Below are 25006 nucleotides of genomic sequence, written 5' to 3'. Positions count from 1 at the left end.
CTAGTGTAAGCACTGCTTAGCAACAACTAAAACATCAGTGTGTTATCAATATTGTTCTCATCCTAAATCCAAAACACAGCACTATACCAGCTACTGGGAAGAAAATTAACTATATCCCTGCCAAAACCAGGACAGTTTCCACCCCTTATTCTATACCATCTATGTCATGCCCAGGTCCCATGCTTTCCAATACATCCCAATTAATCACCACCACTTTTCCTGTCTTTTGATATATACACACAGATATAATTCCCTTAGTCTATGGGCTGTCGCTCTAAAATGTTCATTGAGTTCATTTAGTCCATTATTTTGGGCTCCATCTGTCATAACAGTCCTTCAGGGCAGCAGAAATGGTGTGTGGTGTCGCATTTTTGCATGCTGAAGCCAGTTTGGTTCCATCACCACTGCGCTTGTCCAGTTCTATCATTGCTGCACTTTGCTCGATTTCATCGAAGTTCATTCTTCATTAATCTGGGTGATTCTTATTGTAATAACATTAGTATGGCATATAATATTATGTAGCAATTAACATCATATAGTTCAGATCATTGGCTATTCTCACTCAAAATCAAATCCCCTTGAGGTACACATCGGACTTCCCCATCCTTCCGTATTATCCACTGTGGGGATTAACGGCACGGACTCTGGCAGGCAGCAACCAAAAGACCTTTATTGCTCTTTGTTAGCACTTTTTATAGCAAGCAGAAGTGTACATGTGCTACCTGCAGCTTGCAGATAGGTTATAGCCTTGTGTTCACGTGCATCTATGCTCTAGCGGATTGGCCCATTCTTCCTGATCACGCGAAATGCCTTCATGGCCTTTATCTTGTTTTCTCCTTCCAGCTGCACATTCCTTCCTCTGTTATCTTCTGCTTATGTGCCTTTTCGTGCCAGGTGGTACAGTGCTTGCTCATTAAAATCAAACTCAGGAATGTCCATCATTAAAATTCCTATCCCCACAATCCACCAAGTGCACTCAGGTCCTTGAGCAAAAGCAATCCCATGGATGGGTTTGCCTTTGCCCAAGGCAGGAATAACCCAAACTGTCATCCCCAGCATATTTTTATGTGCACTACAGGGACTTTATTCCCATCTACAGTACGTAAAAGTTCTGACTGGGCAGGGCCAGCTCGATTGGCAGATCCCCTCGTGTTGACTAACCAGGTGGCCTTTGCTAAATGCGTATCCCAATGTTTGAATGTCCCGCCACCCGTTGCTCTCAGCGTAGTCTTTAACAGTCCAGTGTATCGTTCAATTTTCCCAGAGGCTGGTGCATGACAGGGGATGTGATACACCCACTCAATGCCGTGCTCTTTGGCCCAGGTGTCTATGAGGTTGTTTCGGAAATGAGTCCCGTTGTCTGACTCAATTCTTTCTGGGGTGCCATGTCGCCATAGGACTTGCTTTTCAAGGCCCAGGATAGTGTTCCGGGCAGTGGCATGGGGCATGGGATATGTTTCCAGCCATCCAAGTGGTTGCTTCCATCATGGTGAGCACATAACATTTGCCTTGGTGCGTTTGTGGGAGTGTGATATAATCAATCTGCCAGGCCTCCCCATATTTATATTTCAACCATTGTCCTCCATACCAGAGAGGCTTTAATCGCCTGGCTTGCTTGATTGCAGCACATGTTTCACATTCATGGATAACCTGCGCAATAGTGCCCATGGTCAATGGGCCCTTGACCATGAGCCCATCTGTATGTTGCATCTCTTCCTTGATGGCCTGAGGTGTCATGGGCCCACTGAACAATAAATAATTCACTCTTATGTTGCCAGTCCAGATCCACCTGAGCCACTTCAATCTTAGCAGCCTGATCCACCTGCTGGTTGTTTTGATGTTCTTCAGTGGCCCGACTCTTGGGTACGTGAGCATCTTTGTGATGGACTTTTACAACCAGGTTCTCTACCCAGGCAGCAATATCTTGCCACAATGTGGCAGCCCAGATGGGTTTGCCTCTGCACTGCCAGTTGCTCTGCTTCCATTGCTGCAACCACCCCCACAGGGCATTTGCCACCATCCATGAGTCAGTATAGAGATAGAGCACTGGCCACTTTTCTCGGTCAGCAATGTCTAAAGCCAGCTGGATGGCCTTTACTTCTGCAAATTGGCTCGATTCACCTTCTCCTTCAGCAGTTTCTACAACTTGTCGCATAGGACTCCACACAGCAGCTTTCCACCTCCGATGCTTTCCCACAAGACGACAGGACCCATCAGTGAACAGGGCATATTGCTTCTCATTGTCTGGGCAGTTTATTATATAGTGGGGCCTCTTCAGCACGCGTCACCTCCTCCTCTGGTGATATTCCTAAATCTTTGCCTTCTGGCCAGTCCATGATCACTTCCAAGATTCTCGGGTGACTGGGGCTTCTTATTCAAGTCCATTGTGTGATCAGTGTAACCCACTTACTCCACGTAGCATCAGTTGCATGATGTGTACAGGGGACCCTCCCTTTGAACATCCAGCCCAGCACCAGCAGTCAGGGTGCCAGGAGGAGCTGTGCTTCAGTGCCAATCACTTCCGAAGCAGCTCAAACCCCTTCATATGCTGCCAATATCTCTTTTTCAGTTGGAGCATAGCGGGCCTTGGATCCTCTGTATCCCCGACTCCAAAACCCTAGGGGTCGACCTCGAGTCTCCCCTGGTGCTTTCTGCCAGAGGCTCCAGGTAGGGCCGTTCTCCCTGGCTGTGGTGTAGAGCACATTTTTTACACCTTGTCCTGCCCGGACTGGCCCCAGGGCTTCTGCATGAACTATCTCCTCTTTAATTTGTTCAAAAGCTTGTCGTTGCTCAGGGCCTCATTTGAAATATTCTTCTTCCGGGTCACTTGATAGAGAGGGCTTACAATCAGACTGTAATTTGGAATGTGCGTTCTCCAAAAACCCACGATGCCTAAGAAAGCTTGTGTTTCCTTTTTGCTAGTTGGTGGGGACATGGCTGTTATTTTGTTGATCACATCCATTGGGATTTGACGACATCCATCTTGCCATTTTATTCCTAAAAACTGGATCTCCTGTGCAGGTCCCTTGACCTTACTTTGTTTTATGGCAAAACTGGCCTTCAGCAGGATTTGGACTATTTTCTTCCCTTTCTCAAAAACTTCTCCTGCTGTGTTGCCCCACACAATGATGTCATCAATGTATTGCAGGTGATCTGGAACCTCACCCTGTTCCAGTGCAGTCTGGATCAGTCCATGGCAAGTCGCAGGGCTGTGTTTCCACCCCTGGGGCAGTCGGTTCCAGGGGTACTGGACGCCCCTCCAAGTGAAAGCAAACTGTGGCCTGCACTCTGCTGCCAAAGGGATTGAGAAAAACGCATTAGCGATATCAACTGTGGCATACCACTTGGCTGCCTTTGACTCCAGTTTGTATTGAAGTTCTAGCATGTCCGGCACAGCAGCACTCAGCAGCGGCCTGACTTCATTCAGGCCATGATAGTCTACTGTTAGTCTCCACTCTCCATTAGACTTTCGCACTGGCCATATGGGACTGTAAAGGGTGAGCGAGTCTTGCTGTTCACTCCTTGGCTCTCCAGTTGAGGAATCAGCTTACAGATGGGAATCAGGGAGTCTTTGTTGGTGCGATATTGCTGCCGGTGCACCACTGTGGTGACGATTGGCACCTGTTGCTCTTCAACCCCCAGCAAGCCCACAACAGAAGGGTCCTCCGAGAGACCGGGCAAGGTGGACAGCTGTTTAATTTCCTCCATCTCCAAGGCAGCTATACCAAAAGCCCACCTGTACCCTTTTGGGTCCTTGGAATACCCTCTCCTGAGGTAGTCTATGCCAAGGATGCACGGACCCTCTGGGCCAGTCACAAGGGGGTGCTTTTGCCACTCATTCCCAGTTAGATTCACTTTGGCCTCCAACACAGTTAGCTGTTGGGATCCCCCTGTCACCCCAGAAATACGGATGAGTTCTGCCCCTTTATAGCTTGATGGCATTAGGGTACACTGTGCACTGGTGTCTGCTAGAGCCTTATGCTCCTGTGTGTCTGATGAGCCAGGCCATTGAGTCCACACAGTCCAGTAAACCCGGTTGTCCCTTTCCTCTACCTGGTTGGAGGCAGGGCCCCTCTGGTCCTGGTTATAGTATCTGTTACTCACTTTTTGTAAATGCAAATCAAAGCCCCTTTATTAAGATTGGAAGTAAAATCAGCCCTTCTACTCTGTCTGGGGAACTGCTCAGTGGAAACTGGAATAGTAATTTTCCTGGAAGAACCCCCTTTTGTGGTTGTTTTTCACTGCAACTCACGTACGCATGCCTCTAGGGTTGAGGTAGGTTTTCCATCCCACTTCCTCATGTCCTCTCCGTGGTCACGTAGGTAAATCGACAGGGTGGCCCATGGTGTGTATCCACTATATCCACTCTCTTGAGCAGAGGGACACTTTCTCCTAATGGCTGAGATATTGGTCCGTACAGGTGGGGAGTAGGACATATCCTCTTTGAGTTGCTGGAATTCCCGGAACAGTTTCTTGGCTAGCATTTCCAGCAGTTTCTCCACAGCCACTGGCAGGGCATGAGAAGCTGAAGAGTCCTTGACTAGTGTAAGCACTACTGAGCAACAACTGAAACATCAGTGTGTTATCAACATTGTTCTCATCCTAAATCCGAAACACAGCACTGTACCAGCTACTAGGAAGGAAATTAACTCTATCCCTGCCAAAACCAGGACACAATGGAAGAAAGAATTTTATCGAGGTCCACACAGTTTTTGTGTAGGTCCTTTATGTTTTGAAAATTGCAACCCAGTTGCCCATATTGATTATAGTTAGGATATCTCTATAAATATTTTATACTTACATAACATTTTAACATTAAATGTAGTGGTAATGGTATATGGTTAATCAAATAACAAGGGAGGTGATCTGGTCTTCCTTTGTTTACTTGATTCATCCTGTCTGCTTTACAAATTGTGAGAGCAGCAGTGATTTGTAATAAACACTCTGATATGGCATGGGCAGATATCATTCATATGTACTGTCACTCAAGTGGCAGAGAACCCTGAATTCCTGCAGTGAGCAGCTTCTTTATATACTTCCTCCTCTTTGAATTTATTTTCACAGGTTCTCTTGGGAGCAATCATTTCATAAAGTAACTTTCCCACTCTTGAATCCTGGTAGGGGGCAAAATTGCTGCTAATTATTGTAATTGAATGTTTCAATCCATTCTGGAGCACCAGGAATTAATCTTATATGAAATGTGATCTGCAGACAGGTCCCCTAGCTTGTTAATTTGCTGTTCCACTAAATCAGTATTTTGTTCTATTCTTGATGCTTGAATAGATTCATCCTTTTCTTGGCTTCAATTAGAGCTTATTTGAACTGTGTCCTACTAACCTGTCAGCGTGAAAAATCAATAGTATAATTCCATTTTGCAGTGGTAGTAGTTCAAAAGGTATTTACATGTTATGATTTATATAAGAACCACTATTAATTTAATGCAGATATTGTTTTAACAGAACATGATTAATTGCAAAACAAATTGTGAGTATCTCCTTTAGGGACTGAATTCATCAATACAAACATGAAAATTCTTTGGACCATCAAAGAGCATACGGGTTCAAATGTCACAGAAAACATTTTCAAAGGGAAAATCCTTACTTAGTGTAAAATTAATACTACCTTAAGAAGTCTATAATAATATAGCCATTCTTGTCCTTTGAGTACCTGGATCAAAACATAGGTATTGTCAGCTGTTCAGTAAAATGAAAAAGATTTCAAGAATATGTTTATTAAAGGCTGTTAAACCAATAAATATGTTAACTGAAAATATTCCTTCCAAGAATATGAGTTTGTTATAGTTAGCTGGCTTTCCTATTGATGGAAATGTACATTTTTATTATATGTCTCTGCTTTTAAATGTGGGAATTTAATAAAGCAAGAATTTAAATAAACTTCAGTCCCAGAAGAACTAAAATTTTCACCCTAAATTTGAAAAGTAGTGATTTAATTTTGTAGTGCATTGTCAAATGCAATTACATCTCCTAAAACACTGTCCTAGAAAAATCCACTTATAATCACCTAATCTTACTTTTTTAATTGCTTCAGGCTCAGTAGACCAGATACTTTCAAATCCCATCCACTAAGTTAGGAATAAGCTTCCTTAGTCAGCAAATTTATTTTCTTAATCCTAACATTAGTATTTGCAAATTGTAGCTAATATACATTGCAAGGTCCTGCACCTGGTTGGGGCAACCCCCAGAACCAATACAGGCTGGGGGATGAAGGGACTGAGAGCAGCCCTGCCGAGAAGGACTTGGGGGTACTGGTGGATGAAAAGATGGACATGAGCCATCAACGTGCGCTCACAGCCCAGAAGGCCAATCGTCGTATCCTGGGCTGCATCAAAAGAAGCATCGCCAGCAGGTTGAGGGAGGTGATTCTGCTCCTCTACTCTGCTCTGGTGAGACCCCACCTGGAATACTGCATCCAGGTCTGGAGTTGTCAGCACAGGAAAGACATGGACCTGTTGGAGCAGATCCAGAGGAGGGCCATGAAAATGATCAGGGGGATGGAACACCTCTCCTATGAGGCAAGAATGAGAGAGTTGGGGTTGTTCAGCTTGGAGAAGAGAAGGCTCCAGGGACACCTTATTGCAGCCTTTCAATGTTTAAAGGGGGCTTATAAGAAAGATGGGGACAGACTTTGTAGCAGGGTCTGTTGGGACAGGATAAGGGGGAATGGTTTTAAACTAAAGGGGGGTAGATTCAGGCTAGACATAAGGAAGAAGTTTTTTACACTGAGGGTGGTGAAACACTGGCACAGGTTGCCCAGAGAGGTGGTGGATGCCCCATCCCTGGAAACATTCAAGGTCAGGTTGGACGGGGCTCTGAGCAACCTGATCTAGTTGAAGATGTCCCTGCCCAAGGGATGGGGGTTGGACTAGATGACCTTTAAAGGTCCCTTCCAACCCAAACTATTCTATGATTGTATGATACATAACCTGTAAAGACTTTGTCTTTCATCACAACAGTTATTTTAACACTCACATTTTTCTGTCCACAGGAATTGAGCATGTCAATAGGTCATATTTTTTTAGGTCACATAGTTAATATCATTCGAAGGAGAGCGGACACTGTAAATCACTGTTATTTCTTTTAGAATTTGTAAATAGAACATTACATGCTCATTTAAAATTACTAATTAAAAAAAAAGAAACAAGTTTAACTGAGCACTTATTTTAAAAATGAAATTAAACCCGAAATTAAAACCTGGTATAATATTTAATGTCATAGTTTCAGATGTAGGCCTTTAGAAGTATGTGGATTAACATTCAAATAAGGTATCTAAATATTGCATTAATTTTTTTAAATCTTTATTTTCTATTACTAAAGTTAAAAGTATAAATTATTCCACTGACCTTTAAAAAAAAACCCACAAACCCTACATCCAATTATATTCCCGTAAACCCATCTATTTTATCACATAGTAAAGACACATTCTCTTCATAAATACTTCAGCCTAGTGTTGTGGTTTAACCTCAGCCGGCAACTAAGCACCACACAGCCGCTCACTCACTCCCCCACGCCGGTGGGATAGGGAAGAGAATTGGAAGGGTAAAAGTGAGAGAACTTGTGGGTTGAGATAAAAACAGTTGAATAGGTAAAGCAAAAGCTGCACACGCAAGCAAAGCAAAACAAGGAATTCATTCACTACTTCCCATTGGCAGGCAGGTGTTCAGCCATCTCCAGGAAAGCAGGGCTCCATCACACGTAATGGTTACTTGGGAAGACAAACATCATCACTCCGAACGTCCCCCCCCTTCCTTCTTCTTCCCCCAGCTTTATATGCTGAGCATGATGTCATGTGGTATGGAATATCCCTTTGGCCAGTTTGGGTCAGCTGTCCTGGCTGTGCCCCCTTCCTAGCTTCTTGTGCACCTCCAGCCTTCTCAGTCTGTAGAGCATGGGAAGCTGAAAAGTCCTTGGGTAGTGTAAGCATTATCTAGCAACAACTAAAACATCGGTGTGTTATCAACTTTGTTCTCGTCCTAAATCCAAAACACAGCACTGTACCAGCTACTAGGAAGGAAATTAACTCTATCCCTGCTGAAACCAGGACACCTAGAAAGTTCCAAAATCTCTGAATAGGAGTAAAAACCCAAAAGCTACAAGAATCATGTCTGTATGTTCTCTAAGTTAAATAACTATAGTCATGTGGAAAATAAGAGGCAGGAGAAGCTCAACAGGATATTGCTAAAGCAAGAGTGCATATGAATAGTATATGGTGTTATCTGCATCAAAGGCCTTGGTCAGGAATGATGTGACATGTGTGTGTCCACTTGTCATATAGCTACAGGATCTCATTTTCACAGGTTGATTATCACCTGTGACAAGAATGCTGTGTACTTTAAGCAAAATCACACACACATATAATAAGAGGTAATGTATTTTCATTGTATAGCTTGGGGAAGGAGAGAACTAAACCTCTGACTGGACGACAGAGGTTAAGAAGGTCATTGCTGGTTTATCATGGGTGCCCAGAAACCTTTCTTCAGAAAGCTATTTTGCCCTTTCAGTGTCACATGAGAGACAAAGAGATCACAGTTTTATCTGTTATATAAATAGAGGTGAAATTATATGTGCAGGTAAATCTACAGTTAAATATGTACTCATGTCTGAGAAGCTCTAAGTAGAATGCAGTTGGTGACATGTTGGATAGAATTGGATATATCTAGCATACTATAGGTTTGGCAAGCCTCTTTTGGTCTTATCAAACATAACTGAATTGGAGGAAAGACAAACAATATACAATATACAAATAATTGTAGAGTTCATAATCCGTGTGGAAATATTTGTCAATGTAAGGGTCTAATGTTTGTAGCACGAAGATGAGGTGAAGTAAAATTGTTTTATTTCATGCTTTCAGTTGAAAATATATACATCTCTCTCAAAATTAGTTGCATATTGGTATCTCTTTCTTCTGTCTGTTAATTTGCCCAGTGAGTTTTAACATTACTGTTCAGTTCAATCATAACTGTAAGTAAGTTTGTTCATTAAATTTACAGCACACCTTTTACCACAGTGTATATGGTTATACATTTTTAACTGGCATATCTAGTATATATTTTTGGTTCTTAGATTTTTTTCTCTGTATTCCCTCTGGCCTCTGCTGCTGAACAGAATGATGCCTGAGTGTCAAATCTGAGACCTGTTATCTGCATACACGCAAGTTTCGTCTCTATCTCTGCTTGTTTCAGTGCAAAGGAGACTTGAGAACACTTGGCATATGCATGAGCATACTTGTAAAAACAAGGACACTTGAAAATCAGAGGGAAGTCTCTCTCAATTTGTCCAAAGAGAGACACAGCTTTTCATCTGGATCTGATGGTTAGAACCTTTTCTGACCTAAAGATTTCATGTGACATCCAGAAATGAGTAACCATAGTTTTTCAACTTTATTTTCTTCTTTCAAATTTTTACACATTTTTCACACAGGTTATAGGATGTATTTTCTGGTATGTTTTTTCTCACTTATAAGATGTTTGAAAGATGTACTGGGCATTACCATTATGAACAAAATTATATGACATTTACAGTGGCAAAGCCTAGAACACTTTTATTTGCTTTCAAAAATTTTAAATGAGCTCAACATATTTCTAGTCATTGTCATACTATTTCATGTACAACTTAATTACAGCTCAGTTCTTGTTCTGATTCCACCAGTTTGCCTTATTAAACTGTAAAAATGGAGAATTTATAAAAGCTGAAATATTCCTATGGTTAAAAATATTTTTTAACAATAATTCTATCTTGTTTCTGGGCCTGGAATTGTTTAGACAATTTCCCAAACACTGTCTTTAAATAATGTTATTTTTCCTGTTCAGAAAATTAAAATAGAAGTCTCTTTAGTAATACTGGGACTCATAAGGGATTTTTCAAGATCTGAATACTCAAAAAAATAGAAGGAATAAACACTCAGATTGTCTCATGAAATCATTCGGAGATAGTTGGTAGTCAACATGTCACCTAGCAGAATGGTAAAGCCATCAAATGCAACAGAGAGAGCGCAAGACTTGAAAACTGATAACCAGAACAATGATAGTCCATTAAGTCTGTACAAGTCTGACCCTTGGTGGGCCAAGAGAAAACATCATAAGAAGAAAACATGTATTATCTAGTTTGGATCATTTGCCACGAATGAAGTCTTTTTAGTCAAGGCATTTGGTATCTTAGGATGAGCTCCAAATAAAATACTGATTTTTTCTACAGATCCTGTAGCCTCTGTTTCTGTTCTTTATAGTTGTTTTCGTTTACCAATGAATTTGTTTCCAGAGAGGAACATGAGTCAGTCATGACTCAGACTTCATTACACATGCTTTCAAGTGGAAAAAAGAAAATAAAAGGAAAAAGAACAATTTATTTTCTGATTACAGTTGTCAATGACACTGCAGGTTCCCCATTCTCAAGTGACAGTCACCTCTCACTGAGAGACCTGCACATATGCCTCAAAGATAATTTTATCACAATTAGCATTTTATCAACACAGAAGAAGGATTTATTGCATATGCTTGTAAGTGTGACTGTGAAGGTGCAGAGGACTACTCATTTGAGCAGACAGAGTTAGCTCTATGGTTTGGTTTAACAGTAGGTGCAGAATATACAAGGTAGAATATTAGTATGATTAGTGAGAACAGTAATAACTAGGATCTTATAAAAAATAAGCATACGGTATTCTATAAAATGATGGATTAATGATTAAAAAATGGGGGAAAAAGACAGAAAATAGACCTCTATACATTCCGTGAAAAGAGCACTCTTGGAAGCATCTAGGCTATTAATGGGTTCTTATAATTTAAGCCTTATTTTTGACGTCGTCATTGAAACAGCTCAATCTTTGAGGTAGGTAACTCATTAACTGAAAGATTTTATTTCCTTCTACTTAACTAACTGATCCACTCCACCGGTCTTTTGTTATAAACATACTTTTACGACAGCAGCTATGTTTGGTAGTTGTTGTTGGAACATGTTTTTAAAATCAGTAATTTCTATTATTTCAGTTCTTTTACAATAATAATAAACATCAACAGAAAAATCAGTACATGACATGTTAAAAACAACTTTTCAAAGAGACGATAGGGATCCTAAGTGCAGTTTACTTTTTCTGTAGCATTTTACTTACTTTGTCTGTTCCTGATTTAATTTTGTAAAGATTAACCTAGCTGAATAATTGCATACAATTCCTTTGGTTTTTTGTTTGTTTTTGTTTTGGTATGTGTAAATGTATGTATAAGTAACTAGCAGTTTGCTTTTTATTTATGAAAGTGAAAAAGGAATCATTCTTCATAAGAGCTGAAAGGCTGCTGTTTTTGGGGATATTAAAGATTATTTCCACACAGTGTGTAAGAACAGTAATGAATATTTTGACGGTGAGCTAATATTAATAAAGTCTTATTCTGTGTTTCCTGTACTACATATGATATTCTGTTTGCAGCTTTCAAATGAGAATTTAGTCATGCAAGGTTATTGTGATGATAGAAATTTAGATTATATTCTCACTGTTTTTATATTATGTATGATTTATATAACAGATATGGTTGAGAATTATTTTAAAAATATTGGAAAATGTCAGGTTATTGAAAATATATCCTTTCATGAAAATAGAGCTGTTTTAATAGAAACATCATCGTGGAAGCTTTCCTGAGTCCAAGACTAAATATCTTGTCATATCTGTATACAAACCCTCTGAGAAAAGAACAACAATAAAAGGTTGTTTCTGGACTGTAAGAGCCCTAGGAACAAAGCTCTCTCTCTCTCTGATTTGGTACAGTGAGATCGCTTGGGTTTCTTTTCTGCCAGGTGATATTCCTATAAAATAGATAAAAGATTCATGATTTTTCAGCTTTTCATTCTTCTCTGGAATATTTGATAACATATAGAAAATAACATCAACAAGAGGAAGTAACTACCTTTACAGCCTGAACATTGCTTCATCACCAGATGGGTGAGCAGCAATTGAGTCTCTACTCTTAATAAGGTCATATAGATCTTGAACTTTCATCCATCCAGGAGAAATTTGCTAGCCACTTCAGTACATCATTAGAGGAATTCTTGCTTTCTTTTCTTTTCCCATGGAAAATGTCAACTTTTTTATTGGTGGATAGAAACTGATGTCAAAACTTTGGAAATTTTTTGTTTCTCAGCCAGTCCTAAGAAATAGAGATACTGAAATATTGTAACAGAACATGACACAATATATGAGGTAAACTGTGACTTTCCATTAACAGTCTAAAAGCATAGGCTGGAAACAGTATAGGTTGATTTACTGTACACATAAATTTACAACTGAAGCGTAACAAGGTCTTAAGGGTAGAATGCATCAGAGAAAAGATAGATTTCTAGCAGAGCTGGGAGCAGATTGGAACTTCTGGCATTCTCTAGGACATGGTTCCAGGTCTATGAATAGGTGTATAAAAGACCATAAAGTTATATGTAATTCAAAAGATGGAAGGAAAGGGGATAAAAAATAGTAAAGGCAAACATCTAATACAGAAAATATACCCCAGTAAAGGCCTTAAAAAAAGGGTAAGTGTAATCAGTCAGCCTAAAATCTCTTTACACGTCCTGAGCTATATTAAATAAATTAAAATAAAATTACCTTGTTTGCCTATACAATCATTGCAGTTGAAGTAGATTTTGTCTTTAAAATGGTATAGCTAAGGCTAAAGGTTTAAGTAATTTTATAACAAGATTTTAAATATGACTTAAGGTTGCTGAATTTGATTATTTTATTTTAGATGTTTGCCATAGGCATCACATGCCTCAGGATTTACTTATCTTTACTCTTTATCAGGAGAGAACAGTTTTGATGGTATGTAAGGAAAGCACGTGTCCAATACTTCAATATTCCTTTAATATCCTGTGTCTATTTGTTTTAAAACTATCACTACCAGACAAACTCAATTATTTCCTTAGTAGCCAGTGATGCACAAGGTGTGGACAATCTGATGTGAAATGATCTTCCTTAGATTTCTTTTTTCTTGTTTTTTTTTTTTTCTTCTTTTATCAGTTACCTGCTAGTCTTGTCACTATTAATTTAGTATTTATAACCTATAAAGGTTCATTAGTGAACTTTCTTATCTGAACACTATTTTTGCCTTATTAGCATTCCTTCTAACATTTTGCCAGGCTTCTGTTTCACTGCTTCTTATCATTTGCTTCAAGGCTTAAATGACAAAATGTCCTGCTCACTTTCCTTCCACTTTCATTTTCAATTCTATTTTATCATAAAACCTTGGTTACTTTAACAACTCTTCATTAACACAGAGATTGATTGATGTACATGATTTTTTTTTTTTTTAAGAAGAATTTTACTCTGTGTCTCTTGATTCCATATTTTTTTTTACGTTGTTAATGTTGTTTCCCCTCAGTCCTTAGGCTCATGAAGCCTAAGGCTTAACAATAATTTTAAACATATACCCAGGGCCATTACTGACAAAGACAGTTGCTCAAATTGAAAAGTTGTGGTTTTGTATATTTATTCTTAATCCAAATTCTTGTTTATTTTGGCAAACAAGAAGATAAGGATGTCCAGTTGAGTGCCTTCTTCATAACATGGAAATGTATGCTTAAGAATTTAAGATATCATCCTTTAGATTTAGAGATACAGTCACAGATCCTAAAAATATTTATGTGCATAAAAGTCAGGGATGACAACGTGCCAAATGATACTGTTTGACAATATTTATTATGAAAGTGAAGTGTAACTACTCAAAATTGCACTACTAAAGTGTTTTAGAAGTGTTCTGAAATTTCATCCAGAAAATGTTGAAGATTTAAAGATGACCATATATTTGCTTGTTTTTAATTTTCCATGATTTATAATCAGCAAGAGGCTTTTATTCAACAAGAAGAATTCTTGGAATCTTCTTATTTTTTCTTTTATTTCTTTTATTTCTGACTCCAAATTGATGCATGTTTGTATCACAGGGTTTTAGAGGCAGCAGTATATTTTAAGATTCAGACATCCTGCTGTGTACTATTCAGCTTTCCTCAGGTCCAGTATCTATATTATTTATTTCAGTTGAAGAGCTGAAATGTCTTCAAGGTCATCTAATCTTTAAACTTGTAATTTAAGGCAAGTAGCTTTACCTCAAATTCCTTTGAATTTTTCATTTTAGAAAAGGCCTGAGATGTTTGAAGAAGTTCACAGTCAAAGTGAGAAACAAAAATATATTCCTTGAAGGATGGGGAAAATTTTTTTTTTTTTTCCTTTGAAATTTGATTTTACATTACATGTCAGTCTATTTTATCTTCTTTCCATTGAAGATCCTGGATAGAAAACATTTGTTCTGCACAGTGTCTGCATTTGACAGCAAAATTCTACCCTTTAAGTTATTACATGATCAAATGTGATACAGCACTTCATTATTTTCCCTTACCGTGTCTTATTTTTCTTTATAATGTTGATGATCCTGTTCTTAAACATCATTTTATTTCTTTATATGGCAAAATTGATGAGTATTTGGAATAGATCCCACCCCAATGGGCATAAACATTAAGCATTGGAGGATCACCTATGTGAAACTGATTAATAAGTTTGGATAAAACCAGTGCTCTCCCCAATCCTTTGACATTAAAAAAAAACGAGAAGAAGCAATAAAAACAAAAAACATCTTTTGGTTTTTGGTTAGTATCAGTATTTGACAGCCAATCTTGAATATGCAGATGGTATTTATAAAATAAATAAATAAATAAATAAATAAATAAATAAAATCCTGCCTGGTATTTCGTGCATGTCATATAATGTGTAGATAGCACACGTTATACTTATAGCCAAACTGTATTTTCCAACTTCTGATTTTTTTTCTCCCCTAGCAGTAGAATTGCAAGGCCTCGAATTTCTGTTATTATTCAGCAGTGTGGAAATGCTGATATAAAAATAAAAACAGCTTTTATACAGAAATTTTAGGCAGCTGGTTGTACATATTGTCAGGTGAGGAGACAGCTGACCAAAAGAACCTCAACTGATGGAATAACTTCACTTTTCTCATTCAGTTGCTGTTTGAAATGCAAGGTGTAAGGACTGTGAAAGAACCAATGCTCAGCCTATTTAACACTTGCACAATGAAACTGGTTATATCAAAGTTGTTCCCTGGAAGATTAACAGATGGTGCACAGATAGCCCTCATATTATTAGCTGAATGGGAAACAATGATGCACAAATATATTTCATAGAAAAGTGAACAGTGATTGAATGAACTGATGATTTTCAATGGAGTGACCGAGTGAATTGCTAACTCTTTGGATTTACATTTTTCTCTAAGCTTCTTTCTGCCCTAATGGTTGCATATCAAACAGTAAAGCATTTTTGTTCTTTCTAATTAACTGAGTTTTAGCTACCTGAACCTGGCTCCATTTTTATATTTCTGTGTTTTTAATTCAGAATTATTTTATATCTTTTTTAGATCCTATGTTCATGACCCAGAAATACACAATCAGAAAAAAATAGTTCTAGGTTTTTTGGTTTTTTTTTCCTATAATTGCCTAAATCTACTTTAAAAGTAGATCTGGTCCTACCCTTCCTTTCTGTAAAACGTGTGATGTAGAAAGAATTACAACCTTGTATAGTATAGATTTCTCATTGACACTCTTCTGGGATGACTCATGCAATTTGCAAGTGTCAAAATCTGCAAATTGCTTATGCTTTCCTCCCTTTTTTAGATCTATAGAAACTTTTTTACATACCTACATATTCATGTAGCTTTTATTTATTTATAAGAAATTATTTTCATTGTTTTTTCACATCTTTATTATTGCCTATCTAAATAATGCACTCTTAACTTTGTGTTTTCCTCCCCATATTTTTCAACACATCAGTCATCCAAAAGCTATTTCCTTCTTTTCAGTGTGAGACTTAAAGTGAATGGGGATCCAGACTGAAGATATGCCACTCCTTTCTGTATCTCATTTCTTCTTATGCTTGTCCCACTTCACATCTGACTTTTTATACGTCCTGCCCAGTTGTCTCGTATTTCTCAAAATTCATGTCTACCTTGCAAAAAGGACTTGCTTTTTTTTTAATTTTTGTTTCAGATTTTTTTCCTGAATACTTTTCCTGAAGTTGAGTAGTTGTAGTCTGCCATCTAAATAAATACTGTACATCACAAATATATATTCAAAGGAGAAATAATCCTGCTGCACGAAGCAGCAAGGTCAAGATAATGCCTCATTCATTTGAACTGGCAGTGTATGTTTTCGTTGAAACTTATTCCTGTTAACTAGCCACAAAATTAAGTGTAAATCTGTCCTCCCAGTTAAAAGCTGAAAGTTTAATTAATCATTTGTTTTGAAGGGAAAAGACAAGCTGGATAATTTGCCCTTTGAGATAGATGGTAGCAGCAGGGGTAGCTTAGTTTTTAGAGATATAACAGTTTGATAATTTCAGGAATGTCTTGTTTGTCTCAGCTTTACATAGAATTTTACCTAATTAGTTGTCCCTGCTTTTCTTGTGCTGCTTCAGTAGAGGAATTTGCTGGACCCACAAATTTAAATGAGTAAGACACTCCTCTCCGTTATTTGATTAAAAAAAAAAAAAAAAAAAAAAAAGAAGGTAATTTTTTTCGGGATCATAAATAAATGTCTGTTAAGAATTCTTGGAGTTTGCATAAAGTCCTTCCTGAGCATGAACATGACCTTAAAGTTATAATCAAGATGGATTAAATCCATAGCCTTGAACTTGAATATTAGCATGTTGGTCAAAATCATTACATAGATCCTAACAGTAAAAATTAAATGTTGACTTACAGATCGTAAAGCAACATGTAAGTACAACTGAGTATCTACATGGCTGGGAAGTACACCAACCTCACTGACAAAAGAATAGAAAGAAAGGAAAATCATGGGTTCAAACTGCAGTCTGCCTCTTATGGCTTTGTACTTTTTCTCCTCACTGTAATTTCTGAATATGTTTTAAATGTAACATATAATTAATGTGTGTCAAAGGCTGCTCTAATTAGAGACAAGATTTATTGATCCAATTGGGATTGAGCTGAATATGTGAATTTTGATTATGCTTTTATAAAGCTAACTTAACCAACCACGTTTCTAATAAAGATTGAAAAATATATGTCCATTTTACCAAAACAATTTTTAGCAGAATAATACCTTACCTGTATCTGACAGTATGTTTATCACTTTTGGAAATGGACAGACAATTTGAGATCTTAAGCATTTAAGTAGATATATTAACAGCATTAAAGACATTAACTGAACTACCAATGAAAATGAAGCCAGAGAAACATAATTTACATATTCCGAAAGTGCCCTGGAAAGAGTGCTAAATAAGGCTGTTTCCCCTGGCACAGAGTATACACTAACAGGTTGGTTCACTAAGTGGCTTCTTTGGCCACTAATGAGATGTGTGAGTTTTGGCTCATTTCTGATATACCTCCATAGATACAGTTTGGCACTACCCATAAAGATATTTTTAAAATAGCTCATGAGAGAGAAATACTGTACACAATGTCATGACTTTATATAGTCCTGTTTCCACAGTCATTAAGATTTGCATTACTAATCAATTTTAATTTAAATTTATAACCCATCATGTTCATTTGGAATTCTTTGTGCAGGCAGTAACAGCTGTGCTAATGAATTTTGTGCGATATCTTATGAATAAATAATTTTCCTTTCTAGTTTCACTGAAAGAAGAATTAGCCCTATATTACTGCCATTTGTTTAAGAGGGTATAAAACTGAAACCGAGTTTTCCACAGTACTTAACAAAAGCTGCTGTACTATTTACGCCTGACATAAATAAAATATTGGGCCAATTGTTCATTAAAGAGCAAATAGATGAAATACCAAACAAATCTTCTTCCATATCAAAAATTTAATTTTTTACAAAATAATAAAAAGGTGATCCAGAACATGACTAAGAAAAGGCATTTTGTCTCGATATGCACTCTATACTTGAATAAGAATAGGAAAACCTTCAGAAAATCTTTCATTGCTTGTTTGGATAGAAGTTGAGGCAATTTTCACTGCCTCAAATTAATCTGGAAAACCTTTGAGAATGTGCCTGTAGGATTTCTGTATTCAAGATAAATTGGACAGCATCTGGTTCAATCCCCTTTTTTAGTTGAAGTCACTCAATTTCTACACTGCACTGCATCCTGTTTTGGAACTTCTTTGAATATGAATAGGTTGAAAATCGGACCTAGTAATTTTTATATTTGGTTGACTGTTTTCTTAATTTTACTGTATCTATTTTTGTGTTTCAATTTTGTTGTGTGTTTGTGAAACTGAGTAATCATTTGGAAATGCATACAATTGCTGTTGATAAGGGATAATGATGTAGTTTTTTTCAGTGAAGTAGGAATTGGTTTCCCTTTCCTTTTTCCTGATAATATATTAACACATTATTGTATCAAAAGAAGACCAGATCCTGGAGTCATGATTTAAGCAAAAGTCTCATTGGGATACTATTCTCTGAGCTACAGCAATATGAATTTGTAATAACAGTACAGCTCAAACCTTACAATGAAAGCAGAAACCAATTCACTGTCCCATATACACTGAGAGAGAGTAGGAATCATAGCAGTTAAGCAGAAAAAAAGCTTAGTTCTTTTATAGAATTATTTATTAAATGCTTTTGTTTTAGCATTTCAAGTTCCATACATTTAGTGAAAATTGCTTTTTAAATACTGTTGCTGTGAATGTTAGCTGGATTATTGTATTAAATATTAGTTCTGCACAAATGTCTATTGAAAATAGTATTACATTTGATATGTTTTAAATCCTGTTAAAGTGAACAACAGCATTTTTGTTTCTCATGGGCAACAGAGTGTAAGTCTTCAATATTTGAAAAAATGATAAAAAAGATCATCAGATACAAAATTCAGGATTAGAAAAAAATAGAAAATATCTTTACAGCTACCATACAACAATTTTCTTGGATTTCAGAAACCCGGTGTATAGCATCAGGTACTGAAAATACAGTAAGACAATTAAAAAAAAAACTAGTTAATAAAGTTTGTGGTTGAAATAATGTAATCCAAAGAGCTGTTGTTTTTTTACTTGTGTTATTATTAAATACCCAAAGAATTTAATGTTAAGTAAGTGCATTCACTGTATTAACTTTTCTATTCAGAAAGTTGTAATTTTCCTAGGTTTTAACAAGGTAAATACATCTAATTATAAATATATGCAGACATAGGCTGCCAATATTTAAATAGCTATTTTAAGTGGCGTTTCAAAGGCTATTGGCAATACAATATACTTATAACAACTCAAACCACAGTAATTTTCAAGAACTTAAAATTACAGATGTTACCTTGGACTTATACCTGGAAGAGTGAGTGGCAGGTCTGAAGCCATTTCATATTATGATTAATCCTTCAAAATGGCAGGGAAGGTAGTATAAATGCTTTAAGATTAGTTTGCAATGATAATAGAAGAGGTTAGTTTTCAATGTTCTCATGAAGTGACTTCCAATTTTGGTTTTTTTTTTGTCTTAATGAACCCTAGTTGTTTATTGGTGCCTTAATGTATTTTTCATTAGTTTCCTAACAGCATAATGGTTAGAAACAGGTAGTTTTTGTTCATTTACTAATAGCTTTACTTTATTTGATGCCTCTTGTCTTACGTGCTTGATAGATTCAGAGAAATGAAAACAAGTACAGTAAACAAATTATACTTCTCATCTGTGGTGCTCTTTTCTTAACTCTGTGAGTAATGTCAATGTTAGAAAAAATTCTAGAATAGGAGTACTGTGCTTAACCCCATGAATTCTGAGAAACACTTGAATACTTCCAGCTATTTGCAAATGAACATGCTATTGATTTCATGACTGCAATACCTATAATTAGAATTTTTTAGATCGGTCCTTTTTTGTTACACTAAAATGGATCAATACAGTCCCACTCTACAATTTTAGGATATATTAGAGCCTAGCTATGCTGTACTTGACTTGCTAATAACTTTTCTCCTGAAAACAACGTCAGGTATTTTGGGATACCAAAAATCAAAACTTTTTAAAATGTGGCTTGGCATGCTAACAAATTATTTAGCAGAGAGGGAGATTGTTAATAACAATTTCTCTAAGTTATTAAATATTCTTTTTTCTTGGTTTGATTACCTTAATACCCTGGACTGATAAAAGTAGCAAAAGAAACAAAAATTCACAAAACTAGAAGAGAAAAATGTGTTTTCCTTGTATCCAGTAGCTCAGCAACAATAACATATGCTTCACAAAAGGGGAAACCTTTCCTTTTAATTTTCTTTTGCTAACATGAAGCTGCATCTGTGCCTCTCAAATAAAAGCTCTACTGTATATTCCTGGAAAAAAAAAATGTTACAGTCCTTCTTGTTAAAATGCATCCATTCTAACTTGTATAATTATTTTTTTGCACTACAGACAGGAAAATGTTGCAATGACCCTGTAGTTCACTGAATATGGCAGTCATATGGAAGAATAACTGGGTCTGAATCCTACTGAAATATTTGTCTAAATATATGCAAGTTAATATATGCATTATTTAAAAAAAACAAACTCAGTGGGATGCATCAATGAGAAGTCTGTGTGAAATGAACAATGGGGTGTGCTTTTTTTAAGCAGTGGAAGAATTTACAGATTCCAATAAACAGTGTCTTCATACTGTACCCTCCAATTCATGAAGCCTTTTCTTACTACTTTTCTTACAAGTTCCAAGCAAACTTTTTTTTTTCATTTGATCTGAAACTATCATGCAAATTTGGCCCATCATTTTAAATATCTTTACTTATTCTCAACTAGCTTTTTGAGAATTTCTTATTTGAGAACCAACTGACATCAAACTATGACTTATTAATACTGTTGCCTACCTTTTTTCAGTGCTGGGTGCCCTCCTTTAAGAAAGAGAAAAACTTAAAAATTTAATGGAGTAAGAAGGATTTCCTAAAATACAATAAGAGTAAAATAATTACCCGTATCTGAGGTGATAAATATGCAGAGATAAATTTTCAAAGGATAAAACATTGGGAACAATGGAAATTTACAGCAGGTGTTTAAACATCTACATCTTCCTTCATATTGATTATATAAGGATCCCAGGTGGCTTGATGGGGTTATTCTTGGGTGTTCTTATCCTCATTAACGAGCTATAGAGTATTCCAAGAGGTAAGTCTGCCTGCCACTGGGTCACTGTATAAGACAAAAGGAAAGAAAAGGACTGAAGACTTTTGCTGAGCTACAAACTGCAGAGAATTAGCTGATAAGAGCAATATATTTCAATTTACTGAATTGACTCAGAAAATTCCTTTTACAGGTAAACATGTAACAAAAGAAAGAGTGTGCTTTTTTTCTTTACATAATTTTTTTTAATTCATATGTGGTCTTGGTAGTGAGATGTCCAGGCTTTTGGCTTTCAATGAACTTATGGAGGTTCAGCCCATTTGTTGTTGCTCTACTAGAAAATATCCTTTCCACCAGGTTACAAGGAAGTATGAAATGGAGTCACTCTTCTGAAGGTGAGTCATGATGTAATAAGGCTAGAGAGAGAATAAACAATAGACACCCTGTATCTGCATTAATCTGGGAAGGTTTCTTCTGAGAATGGAAATCCTTTGATTCCTTCTTATGTGGATACGCTTCTGTCCTCTAACTTTTGCTTGAAAAACATACAGTCAGTCCCTGAATGTAAGAAAAGAAATCGGGCTTTCCCAATGCTAAAGGGCTCCCCTTTCTATTAGATCTTAGTGTCAAGCTCCTATTAATTTTGATTCACAGTAGTGCAGCCTGGAGCTAAAGAAAGTCCCCTATCTAGAGTAACTTGGCTCTTAAGACACTTTTCTGAAAAATAGAGGCCATGGGTCAAGCTTGAAAACTTGATAGATTTAAATTCCTGCTGCTTAGATGAGTGTGATAGTTAATTATCCCAAACAAGTGTGGGTCAGAAGCTTGGAATCTACAGGGAGATTATTAGAAATAAATGTTCTAGGTTTCCCAAACCTAAATCTCAGGTTCCTCTGAGGACTACTACATAGCAGTTTCTCAATGCTATGATTTAGCATATAATCTCAATGATTTAGTGATCTAGGGGAAAAAAAAATTGAAAAAAGAGAGTCTTCCTTAGCTTTGAGAGGAGCTTCATCTGTTACTATTTGAAGCTTTCTAAGCTAGGTGGAACTCTAGCCCATAAATTTACTTCCTCTTCTGCCCACATGTTTAACTTGTCAAAGTCTGAAAGTTCAAGAATATTTATGCTATATATCTTCTGTTCAATAGCAACAAAGATTTCTAGGGATCTAGTATAATTGCACTGTTTCCATCTTCAAATATGAACACTAAATACCTTTAATTAACTAAAAATCATTATGGCCACAGTATACACATCACTTACAGTTTTGTGTTCAAAGAAAGATCCCATACAAATCTTGAGTCTTGAATGTATTTAGGCCTTTGCAACTCTCCTTCTGTCATTCATGCTGACTGGTGTGTAAATGAGTCTCACTTGGAATATAATCAGAAATATGAAAAATGTTCTCCTTCACACAAGTTTCAATAATCATATGCTTTGCAATCTTAGAAACCATAAAAATGTTCTTGTTACCATGGATTGAATTTTCAGCAATATATTTTTTTTCAGGAGAGAACAACTAAACTTGTCTTCACTGCTGAGTTGTCAGAAGTATATAATTTAATGAGAATAAGAATGAATAGAAGTAGGTGTCTTAGCATTGTGTGTTTATCTGCTCACTAACAGCACATTTTGTATTAAAAGAATATCTACCTTTCAGTATGAAAAAAGTACAAGCTCTAAATATTAATATTTACTTTAAATATGAATTAATATTCTAGTTAAAAATAGAAAATATTACTTAGTTGTCCAGAGCATTTAATACACAATGCTACCATACCCATTAAGTACAAGCATAGTTTCTCTCATCCCCTCCCTCCCCCTACTTGTTTTTCTAATCAAGGACATGCTTTCTCCCCTGAGGCATGTGGGAGTTTAACAATTACTTGCAGGTCTAACACCAAGCAATTTCTTCTGGGGCTGCAATCTGTTAGAGTTCAATTTTCTCAGCCATAGATGAAATGATCAGAATGAATTTGTTCCTTCAGAATGAAACAGAATGAAGAAACTAAATGTGATTGAAATGAACTTGTGTAGCACTCATACCTAAACCAGCAGACTTCTTTTGCACATAAACACACTATCACATACAAATACAAGTGCTGGAGTTTCAAATAGCTGTTTGTACTGACTCTTTCCTTCTGTTTTTTTATTTCAGATATGGCTTTTAAACACATACCTTTTACCTACAGAGATCATTAAGAACACGATTAGGAATGTTAAAAACAAAATCTTTACTCAAATAAATGGGTGAAGATTGGGATGTTTTTGTGAAGAAGCACATCAAAATATTTAAAAATAATTGATCTATAGCAAATCAACCAACAAAGACACATGCACACCCCCATCAGAATTATATTTCTGCATTTACCTGCAAAATAACCATACCCTGGAAACACTTTCACTAGAAATTCTTTTTATTTCATGAAGATTTGCAATCCATGCAAGAATCTGTTTGTCTTAGGAAAATCCATCCAGCTTTCCAAGTGGGCTTGGGAATTGAGGCTGTGGTTAATATTTAGATTTTTAATTTAATTTGATTTCATTTAAATTTGATTTAATAAGTCTAACAAACTTTATTTGGAAATGATATGAAATAGAGGAAATATTCATCCTTTCAGTAGCACATAATGTTAGTTTCCTTCCATTCTTTCCAGAACCACATGAAGAAATAAAACTACTCATGAAGATTTAAAACCAAACCAAAGTATATCTTTAGTTTACTACTTGCTTCTTACACCTCCTTTTTGCTCAAAAGTCACCATTTTCTTGTCTCAGATTTCCTTGTAATTCACATATGTGGCTGATGTTGAAGCATTGTAAACAAACAGAAAAGAACTGTAGGTGATTCTCTTTTTTTGCTTTGAAGAAGTTGAAGAGTAATTAATTCATTAGTTTGTATTTAATGACCTCTTGGTTTGTCTCTCAAGTCAGGCACAAATTTAGATAATTAAACCTTCAGAGACTTCCTCATTGGCAAATGTAATACATGGCATTATAAGTTGGAAAAAATAATTGAAATTATTAGCTCTTTTGCAATAGTTGTTGAGATTTCAGTCCTGTGAACCACTGGATTTTCTACACTAGTTATTTGCAGGGTAAAAACTCAAATGGACAACCAATAATCTTAACTTTGCTGGAATGGTTCAAATGTTTCAGCTTATTGGGATTTTTCTGCACCCAGGTTCTTTTCCATTTTAATAGTTATATATGGTATGAAGAGAATAGTAGAATACTTATACTAAGTGTGCTGTCTACTAAATTCCACTATTCATAAATGTTTTGATTCCTTTTTTTTTTTCTTTTTTTTCTGAAGAACTTTTCCAATTTAAAAATGGCCTGTTCAGTCTTTCATGGAAAAAGGTCTCTATTCCATTAGTTTTTGGAATATCTTGTGTACGTTAGCTTGAATGACAATATTCCAAAGGAATAGCTCCTTTCTTCCCAGTCAAGCATTCAAGAGGATGCAGTTTAAAAGTAAATCCATACCCAAAGTATTGAGTGTGGTAATCGTCTTTTCAAACCTCAGTTTATACAAGTGGAACCATTAAGTCTGAACTAGTCACTGTAAGATGTCTTTAAATAAACTGTGTTGCCTATTTCTTGATATTGATGATTTTGCCAAGGCTAGATGACAGTCACTAATATCTCAGTGTAACAGTAGGGACCTAGGTATAGAAAAAATATGTAAAGCAAATATTTCTTGTGAAACAATGGACAAATGTTCAAATTGCACCTTATTTTTAATCTTCTTTATAGTACTGTAAGACATTTGTGGTAGGTGATGAATTACATGGTCTTTTTCTATCTAAGGGCCTGAGGTCACAGACATTTAATTCATAGTTTGCATGAAAATTCTAATAAAATATAGAATCATAGAATCATTGAGGTTGGAAAAGACCTCTAAGATCATTGAGTCCAACCAGCAACCCAACACCACCATGCCCAA

This window comes from Aptenodytes patagonicus, chromosome 1 (assembly GCF_965638725.1).
Source record: "Aptenodytes patagonicus chromosome 1, bAptPat1.pri.cur, whole genome shotgun sequence".
NCBI classification, from domain to species: domain Eukaryota; kingdom Metazoa; phylum Chordata; class Aves; order Sphenisciformes; family Spheniscidae; genus Aptenodytes; species Aptenodytes patagonicus.
This window is presented reverse-complemented; position numbering follows the sequence as displayed.